Consider the following 11036-nt stretch of genomic DNA (forward strand, 5'->3'; position numbering starts at 1 on the left):
TAAACACAGATTTTCAAATGATTGAGAGACACGTATAAACATGGAGTACATGCAGAATTAAAATCTTTAGATGAGCTAAACATTTACAGTTTAGAAATAGTTATCAATCGCAAGAAAGCATGTCAAAATGACTGACGGCTTGCATTGATCATATGAAGAGCGAGCGCTGCTGGAATGACACTCCAAAGTCAAAGCACAAACTTCATATATGGCGGCACTCCCTATAGTGAAAGTACAAACATCATTTAAATCACCAGATCACACTTTGGTTTTAGTAGTATTATTATTTAAAGCATTTCTAGAAGGTTTATTATTTTATGTAGTGCATAAAAAAAAGGTTTAAAAACTTTTAGTTTATCTTAAAATATCAATAAGTTCATTGATATGGTAAGTATCATGATTTATATCGAATCGTAACAAGTGTATCGTTACACCCCTAGTATAATGCTATTCAAAACATCATTCAGTGTAAATTGTGATAATCGTATTTAATAAGCGCAATTACAATTTCAAGGGAATAATCAACATGGTTATGATTTTTTCACAATCGCGCAGCCCTAGATTGGTATTCATGTTTCTAACTTAAGTAGAATTTGAAGAGAATTGTCACGCCAACACAAAGGAAAATGGTGCGAGGACTACAAAATAAAACAAACTCAAAACAACAACTCACGAGGGGGAAAAACATAAACATAAATCAAAAACAACAAACAGCCACTTCAAAACAGAACATACTAGAAGATAACAGGGAAACAACAGACGTAAACATGACAAAGACTAGCAAACACAAGGAGCTTATAAATGGTAGAAATCAAGAGGGAACAGGTGGGATAAATCAAACACTAATCAGATAACAAGGGGGAGGGATCAGACAATGACAGGAGCACATGCTCAACATAAAACCCACATGTGCACACAAGACAGGGCAGGCATATGACATTACCCCCTCCTTAAGGAGCGACTACCAGACGCTCCACTAGGGACGGGAGGGACAGACCAGGGCGGGACGGGAGGGACAGAACTGGGACCACCGGAACACAATCAACCGGAACAGGGACCACCGACACAGGGACCACCGATACACGATCCTCCGGAACTGAGTCCACCGGAACACGGTCCACATCCGTCCCCTGTTGACGGATGTACTTGGAGTTCAAGTGTCGCATCACCCGCAGGCTTTTCTCAAACTCCATCGGAAGGACGGAGAAAACAAAATCAACACAAAAAAAACAAGTCCTGCTGAGTCCTCACGTGGCTGGATTGTTCCGTCACGTCAACACAAAGGAAAATGGAATGAGGACTCAAGTGCAGATAAATGAAGGTTTATTTACAAAATAAAACAAACTCAAAACAACAACCCACGAGGGGAAAAAACATAAAATAATTCAAAAACAACAAACAGCAACTTCAAAACAGAACATACTGGAGGATAATGGGGAAACAAGAAATGTAGACACGACAACGATCCAACAAAGACTGACAAACACAAGGAGCTTATAAAGGGGAGAAATCAAGAGGGAACAGGTGGGAGGAATCAAACCAGGGAACAGGAACAGTCTTCCTAGCATTGTTCGGGAAGCAGACACACCACTGTCAGTTTAAATCTAGACTAAAAACGCATCTCTTTACTATGGCATAAACATAGAACATATTTTTAACTTTCATTATTCAAATCAGTTGACTGATTGTTAGGCTGCATTAACTAGGTAAGCCAGAACCAGGAACACTTCCCATAACACCTGATGTACTCGTTACATCATAAAAAGAGTGGCATCTACACTAATGTTAGTCTCTCTGTTTATCCCGAGGTTTACTGCAGTCGGCCGGATCCAGACCGTGTCCGGATCGGATGGTGGACCTGCATCTGGACATGACCAACACATCCTGGAGTGTCTGTTGAGCTGTGTCAATTGGTGTCTTCTCTGAATTTTGCCTCACCAGCACGTCATCCTCAATAAACCCTTCTATATAAATCTTTCAAGTATTCATACTCTTGTGTAATCGTTGCGCCATCCTAAATAAACCCGTCTCTTGCGTGATACCCAGAAATGTTGAGTATTCTGATCTAATATGATGTCTGACCTGTAGGGTTGCCAGAATAATAATCATACACTGTTTGATAATAGGCCAGAGGAGAACTGGTACCCCGACTGAGTCTGGTTTCTCCCAAGGTTTATTTTTCTCCATCATGCTCTGATGTAGTTTTGGTTTCTTGCCACTGTCGCCTTTGGCTTACTTAGTTGGATCAAAGTTATTCAACTAAATATACAAATAAAATGAATTAATTAGGTCTTATTTAAAGGGTTACTTCAGCGATTAGCATATGGCTTTGTATCAGTAGGAACCCTGGAGTGTATTCAAATGATTCCCCCCCCCCCCCTCCTCCTCATATCCCCCTGAGACAAGGGATTTATGCATTTTATTTCTGGAAAAATTCCTCCCATGAAGCAAATATCGTCAATTTGGCCTCATTTACACTGCAGGTCTTGATGCACAATTCCTATTTGGTGACTATATCCTAAAACAATTTTTTTGACGACCCGCTTATATTAATTTTTAAAATGCGACCCGTATCCGATATTTGCATTTACACTGTACACTGGCGAAACAGCCCAAGACGCTCTTAACCCGTGAAATGAAGTAAAACAGCACGATATGCGATGGACGCAGTCAAAATGATTGCACAATGTTTTGCTGTCTGCACTGTTCCACACAACTTTAAAGGTCGGCAAAACATTTCTCTCGTAAGGCGGAGAAAAAGAGGCGAGCCTTTGACAGGGTTGCCAGGTTTTCACAACAAAACCTGCCCAACTGCAACTCAAAACTGTGTTAAAGTAGCCCAATTCTGCATGAAAACCGCAGACTTGGCAACACTGGATAGCAGTGTAACAACTACGACTCATGAGTTTAATGTCTCGGGGAATAATTAACTCAAAAGGGATTTAATATTCAATATTCATGAATTTATGAATATAATTTGCCAGTTGTTCATTACGTATTAAAATTTTCCGATAGGGAAAATTGTTTAATTAAATACAAGTAACCCTTTATGAAATTGCTTGACATTATCCTACTAAGTTTGTCCTGCAAATTAGTTATAGACTTTTCAAATCAATTCTCAATACGGGATTACTGCTTTACGAGCGCATAAGAAACATTAACTTTACTGATCAGGACAAGTTCAATATTTCAAATGGTCATACAGTTTACTTTACTAACATAGTAGCATAAGCAGTTAGGTAACATTAGATCACAAGTTTCATTGACTTTGTGTATGTGGCAGAATAACAGATTCAACTCATTAAATGTCTTTTGGAGGTTTAATAAACACAGACTAAAAATAACACTACAATTCACACAGAAAGTACATACTAAATATGCATCGAGAGAGTAGAAGTATAGATATTAACGAAAGAATACATAAAAGAGAATAATGACTAGACTGAAGTTAGAGAGAGATAAAAGAGAGAGAGAGAGACAAAGAGAGGGAGAGAGAGAGAGACAAAGAGAGTGGGGGAGGGTAAGAAACAGCTTTCTTTCAGTTCATCAAATACGACCTTCACGGAGTTAACTTATCCCAACGGGGACATAACACACCCTCTTTACAGCAGTAAGAATAAGAATACTTGCATTCTTTTTGGTTTCGTTTTGGCTTCTCGCTTGTGTGTGTGTGGATTTCTGCGTGTCCGGCGGTCCTTTCCGAGGTTGGGAGGGAAGCGGCTGTTTGCTTTAGCGATGCTTCGTGTTCTTGAAGATCGGATTGTAGAAGAGAAGATTTTTGGAAGGGCTGAGGCCTGCTTGGAGGGCCTGCATTGGTGGCATGGCTTAAGTGCCAGCCCCCCCGTGGGTGTTGGCTCCCACGGGAGAGAGTTGGAGAAGTAAGAGCAAGAGATTTTCGGAGAAGAGAAGAGAGTAAGAGCGAGGGAGGGCATCCGAGGTCCTCCTTTTATGGTCTGGAAATAGTCCCACCCTCCAGGGTTAGACTTAACCAATGAGAGTGTTGGGATTTCCCGGCGGGAAATTCCTCAGCAGATTTTATAGCTCTTTGTTCTGAAAGTTTGACTCAGTGGGTCTCTGAGTCTTTATACTATAATTAATGCAACAAACACACACTGCATTTTCTGAATAAGTGATATACATGGAAGTGTAAGTCGTGAAGTGAGCATTAATTTGATAGGAGACATGACATATATGAGGTTATCTGAACTAGTACTTTGTTAAGACACAGACAAAAAGATGCAAAATACCATACAGAATAAACATTTTACAAGACAGTTATGTGTTTACATATAATGTCCTGGGGTGCATGTTCATTTATAGATGGTTTGTCTATAATTTGAGGCAAAAGCTCTGTGTCTTAAACTCTTTGTGTCTGAAGCTTCATGTGGCCAAATTCTTTTGGGGCCATAAAACATCTTATCAGATGGTTTCCAGGGTAACGAAGAATCTCCCTCTGTTGTGTTGGGGGAAGGTCTGCTAGTGAGCACAACTTTCAAAACATATTTGTTAAATGTAACTGGCGATTGTGTGTTTGATTCGCCTGAGTCGCTACAGCAGTTTGTGTCCACCTGAGTTGACATCATTCGCTTCCATCCTTTTTTCAATTACGTACGACTCACATTTACTGGGGAATATCCGATTTGACCGCTTACATGGCAGACGCTAATGCATGCATCCGAATCATATCGGATTTATTACCACATATAAGTGAGGCCTGAATGCGATCTGAGGATATCGGAATTCATGCGTTTTTTTACTGCTTACACGTTCACATGTCAAATCCGATCTGTGCCACATGAGAGGAAAAAATCGGAATTGGGTCACTTGAACCATGCAGTGTAAATGGGGCCTTTGTGCCATCGGAGGAATTGTTGGCCAGAGGCTAAAGACTACAGCCAGCAGAGGGAGCCATTTCCACATGTTTTCAACTCACGCGTGGGGGACAGGAGATCACACAGCACTCAACTCGCAGCTGCAGCCTCAGGCATTCATGTTTAAACGGTGCGGCCAGCAGAGCAAAGTAACGCCGCATTCACACGGGGCGTAGGCGTTAATGCTTGACGGAGGGCGTGGCTGAAGCTGGGTGCTGACGCGATCGTCATAGTGACAACAGCCAATCACATTAACTTGCCGCTTGGACAAAAACACAACACAAAAAAAGCGCCTTTTTATGACAGCTAGTCTGTGAGACGAAATGGATGCCGATTTGGTTGTATGTGTGAGTGCGATTGCCCGTGTAGTTGTTGTCAGCGCACTGCACAGGTGCATGAAGCTGTTAAGTACATTAAATCCTGAAAAAGCGCCGACAGCGGGAAGAATATCACGTAGTGGTCCGGGAGCTGCGTCTGGATTTTTAACGGTCTATGGTCTGGATGGTTCACAGAGCTGTAATGAACGCAATTGGCTAGCGTCTGCTGTAGGATATTTGCATACGGCGATCTGCGATACGCCTGCACTGGCGCTTGAAAAGTTGAGAATTCTTCAACTTCTGCTGCTTGCAACGCGAGTGAAGCGCCACGACGGAACCCACAATTCAGTTCGGCAACGGATGATGTCACCCATTCAAAGTAAATGGGAAGCGTTAACGCCTACGCCCCATGTGAATGTGGCGTAAGTCTTTCAACTTCTCAAACTAATTGCTATGAAAGTTAAGCTTTCAAAGGCATGAACTGAAAACGCAAGCTGAACATAAAAAACTGAACATGCGCTGTGAATCTATGCCCCGAGTGCCGTCAAGTTTACCTCAGCTCTCATCACGTGCTCATCCATGAATGTGACTCCTACAGCGTTTTGGGCTCTGAGACTCCCTCAGCGTAGCCTAGAAATCTAGACGCACCCTAAAGGCAGCAAATTTAATTTGCCCGCAAGTGTCGTCTAGGAACTCTCAATACCATTCTGAGCTGTGTTCCTCAAAATCTGGACGGCCCAATCACATCATGTATAGAGTCGGCGGGCGGGGCCATAATGACGACGGCCGAGTTGCGTTTGCGTGCTTCTAGTAAACACAGAAACTGGCGAACGGCGGCGGTCTATCGAATCAGCTCTGACCGCGACTCTGGAAGACTTGGAGTTAAGCTTTTCTCTGAGAAAAGAACAAAGAGCGGCACTGAAGTCATTCTTAAAAAGGGAAGATGTGTTTGTAGTTTAGCTGACCGGATACGGTGAATGTTTAATCTGTCAGCGAGCTCTGCTTCACCTTCGTTGCTCTGGTTGGTGTAGCGCTATCCTATCGCGTGCAGAGGGAGTTTGAAAGACAACCGTTTATCCCAACCCTCGGATTGAGCCCTGTCTATGGTGAGTTTCCAGACCAAACATCTTGATGTGGGTCTGGCTTGTCAGGCTACCCTCAGCGGCTTAATCACATATTGATCACACACGTTCAGTTTTTAATTGTAGTGTCTGTTCTCTAACTGAACTGATTTTATGAAGATGATCGCGGCCGTGGTGGGAAAGTGATCAGTGATTAAGTAATCTAGTAGCGGTGGCTTTGGGAATGGCCTAGTAGGGCAGCGAAGCATTCTGGGAATTGTTGTCTTTCATCCCCATGAGACAAAAATACATTTTCTTTTTTTCAGTGTCTTTTTTTCAGTCTAGAAAGCACCAAATTAAAAAATAATTTCACATTTCTACATTAATGACCCAGTTTAAATACAGATTCATCTTCCAAGCACTGAAGTACTCCTTTAATTCTATAAACTAATACTGATCTGCCAACATTGTCGCTATATGATAAATTAAAATAAGCTGATAACATCACTTTTCTCCAGAACGACTGTACAGCCAAATAAAATTTTGTTGCAATTATTGTCCTGTGCAACACTGTGAAACTGCTTTGAAACAATCGTCATTGTAAAAGCGCCATATAAATAAATTTGATTGCCTCATTGATTGAGATGCATTGAAAGCCTACTTTGTGCCAACAGCTAACACAGTAGCTAAATGCCACAACTTTCAGGGAACTGAGGCACACCTAATTAATGCTGCAAACTGCCTAGCTGCAACTGCAAATATGCAGGAAGTGTAAAAAGAATTAGCACTATGCTAAACTGTGCCGATCAGCACAATCATGCAATGTCAGTGACATTGATTTACCAAAAGAATTGATTTCAACTTGTACTCATATTACAAGCACAGTGACTATATTTACTTCTGACTCACTTGTGTTGTGGATTTGGTGGGTCTTTTGTATCTATCCTTTTCTACAGCACTTATGCATGCCATTTCAGTAAGGTTGTGCTGTCCAACCCACAGCCAGGCTTGTGACATATTCAAAAGCATAGATTCCAGTGGTTGGATATCTGTCAGCGAATGTTTCCCTTCATGACAAATCAGTTCCATGCAATACATGTGAGGATAAACAGTCAAGGCCCACCTCCTAACGCCCTTACTGTGCCAGTTTTTTAGTGCACTGTTGCTGAGTCAAGTGAGTTTGAATGTGCTTTGCTGTCTGCCACTCTCTTTTTGTATTGCTGTGCCAGAGGAATTAAATTGCTTGCATGCAGCTGGGGTGATATAATAGAATGCCTGGGTGTGTCACCAGTTTTTGTTATGCATAAAAAGTCAGGAAAAATTAGGATGTGCATTGACCTCAGAGAGCCAAATAAAGAAGTCATTGTGTGTTTCCATTGCCACATATGGATGATCTATCTTCTGCTCTAAAGGGTTCTACTGTTTTCTCTACCCTGACTAATGCTTACTACCAAGTTCTGCTGCATGAGAACAGTTGTGACCTCACAGGCTTTATTACTCATGATGGATTCAGTAGATGATGACCATCATCCTGACTGGCTTGTCAATGGTTGAAAATTTCCTGGATGACATGATCATCCATGGATATGACATGTCTATGCATGACAAAGCACTTCGAGCAGTCTTACAATGACAAAAAGCTGCTGGATTGCCGCTCAATAAAGAGAAGGGTTGCTCCGGGAAAAAAAAAACATCCTGATGTTGTTAGGTCATACTGTTTAAGTCAAGGGTCTTCTTCTTGATGAATCATATGTATGAGCGATTCAAAATGCTCCTGCAATTATCTGTCACGTTTGTCTTTACCTGTTTCTCCTGCAGATAATGCTGTTGCTGAACAGGACAATTTCATCTTCTGAGCCTCAGGGCTGATTGCACCTGCAGCTCTTTAATCTGAGCTGGTGTGAACCAAACAACGCCTTAGTAAACTCTGTTGGTGGCCAGGGATGGATACTTAGGCTCATGATGCTGTCCGTTCCTGTCACATGTGTCAGCTCACATTCTGCTTTTCTCCAGCCATTGTTTAATAATTCCAGCTCCTGCCAGATGGACCATGGCAGAAATTGACTGTGGAGATATTTAAGCCACTGATAATATTGTTAAATTTACATCATAATGCAATAGTCCTTCATGTCTATTGTGATGTAAAAATTCTAACCACTTGATAATACCTAGAATATCAAAATTAACTTCTTAGCATTGTTTTTGAAGCAGACACACTCTGTCAGGAACATCTAGACTAAAATCACATTTCTTCAACCTGGCATACACACAGCACTTTATCACCTTATATTCTTCAAATCAGTTAAATAAATGTTAGGCTGTATTAACTATAGGTCAGCTGGAACCAGGAATACCTCCTATAACACCTGATGTACTCTTTACATCATAAGAAGACTGGCATCCATGCTAATATTAGTCTCTCTGTTTATGCTGAGGTTTACAGTAGTCAGCCGGATCCAGGCTGTATCCAGATCCGATGGTGGAACAGTGCCTATAGACTGGACAACAACGCAGCCCAGAAATTGCCTGCAGAGATTGTGTCAACTATAGACTCTTCCCTGTGAAAGCCTCATCGACACGACAGCCAGTGGCACAGATCCTCATCCAACCCATCCCCATACCAGCGTGATAAATCCGATCTTCACCCAGATGGAACTGGATTAAAGGGTTAGTTTACCCAAAAAATGAAAATGTCATTAAAGACTCACCCTAATGTCGTTCCACACCCGTAAGACCTCCGTTCATCTTCGGAGCACAGTTCAAGATATTTTATATTTAGTCCGCAAGCTTTCTGTTCCAACATTGAAAATGTATTTACGGTATGCTGTCCCTTTCCAGAAAGGTAGTAAAAACATCATCAAAGTAGTCCATATGTGAGTTGGTTAGTTAGATTTTTTTTGAAGCATTGCGAATCCATTTTTTTTCTAAAAATAACAAAAAATAGAACTTTATTCAGCATTGTCTTCTCTTCCGGGTTTGTTTTCAATCCAAGTTTGCGACTATCAGACTATAAACGAAGGTCTCGTGTGCACCAGATAACACGTCAGCAGCATCACTGCGCAGTCGCGAATGCGGATTGAAAACAAACATGGAAGAGAAGACAATTCTGAATAAAGTCATGGTTTTTGTTATTTTTAGACTAAAAATGTATTTTTTTAATTCTAACTATTAAAAAATTCTAACTTACCAACTGATGTCACATATGGACTACTTTGATGATGTTTTTATTATCTCTCTGGAAAGGGACAGTATACTATACATACATTTTCAATGGAGGAACAGAAAGCTCTCGGACTAAATATAAAATATCTTAAACTGTGTTCCGAAGTCTTACGGGTGTGAGAGTCATCAGGAGTCATTAATAACATCATTTTCATTTTTGGGTGAACTAACCCTTTAAATATTTTGAGTGCTGCAATCTAAATTGTTACCTGTAATGCTGCCAGAATCATAATCACACTGTGTTTGTTTTTTGGCCAGTCTGACTGCCTGGTTTCTTCCAATGTTTTTTTTTCTCTCCATTCTATCACCTGTTGGAGTTTGGGTTGCTTGTCACTGTCGCATCAGGCTTGCTTAGTTGGGGACACTTAATATTCAAAAATATTATTAATCTATCTGTATACACACTAGGTGTGTTATACAATATGAGAATATGATGATGGCCTCACTGTTTTCTCCAGAGCTGATGTAGCCGTATAGATAAATTAACTAAATTAATAACTTGTTTGCATTGAACTTACTTGAGCTGGACAATGAAACTATTTTCTTCTAGAGCGTGACTTGACTGTAGAGAAGTTCAACTGTGCTCAAACACACTGTACAAAAGGCCACACATACTCAAAACACTAGACCTAAACATGAAGTTCACAAGTCTATTTGGTTGAAGGACTATGTTACTAGATCTGTGTGGATTTGTCTTCATTGTCGAATCAACTCTGATGGAGTATTATGTTCTATTAAAGGGGGAAATGTTGTGTTCATGAGAATAAGTATATTGTTGACTACAATTTGTGTAATTTTGACTGCAATACGTGTAATTTGGATGGAAGAAATGAGTAAAGAAGATGGACAAAGTCTTGTGTGCTTTATTGTTTTTTAATAACTCCTGACAGATACCACACAATTGTGTGGAAAAAGAAAAATTGACATAGAAGCACAATTATAGTATTGACTGACCATTAGTGTATCCTAATTTGCATTAGTGTATCCTATTTGCACTCTAAATAACATTCACAAAAGTCACATAATAACAAAATTATAGTGTAGGTCAGAGAGGTACAGAATAGAGTTTTGGAACAGAATGAAGCTTTTAAGTAGATCAGTCAGAACCACAGGAGGAAGCACATTCTCTTATCTCATAAACACTGCCAGGATTTTATCTCTTAAATATCCATGTCCTTTACATTTTTCATTCTTTTATCTAGCCATTATTTAATAATGAGGTCATTTCGAGGTTGTACTACTTGCTGAAGTCAAATAAAAATAATTAAAATTATGACAGAAAATAGATTTTTAAAGCTTATTCTTTTTCTGATTTGTTTTTTTCAGTTAGTCTTTGCTAAGCAGATAATATAATTTTGCAATCAAAATCGGTTACACTTTATTTTGATGGTCCAATTTAGACATTAAACTATAAGTAACTTTGCAACTACATGTGAAATAATTCTCATTAGAGTATTAGTAGACTGTAAAAACTGTTTACGCGTTAGGATTAGTAGAAAAAAAATGACAGTTACTTATAGTCAGTAAAATGTCTGTTGAGGATCATCAAAATTTACTTTAAAAAG

The sequence above is a fragment of the Pseudorasbora parva genome, chromosome 24 (genome assembly GCF_024679245.1).
Source record: "Pseudorasbora parva isolate DD20220531a chromosome 24, ASM2467924v1, whole genome shotgun sequence".
NCBI classification, from domain to species: Eukaryota; Metazoa; Chordata; class Actinopteri; order Cypriniformes; family Gobionidae; genus Pseudorasbora; species Pseudorasbora parva.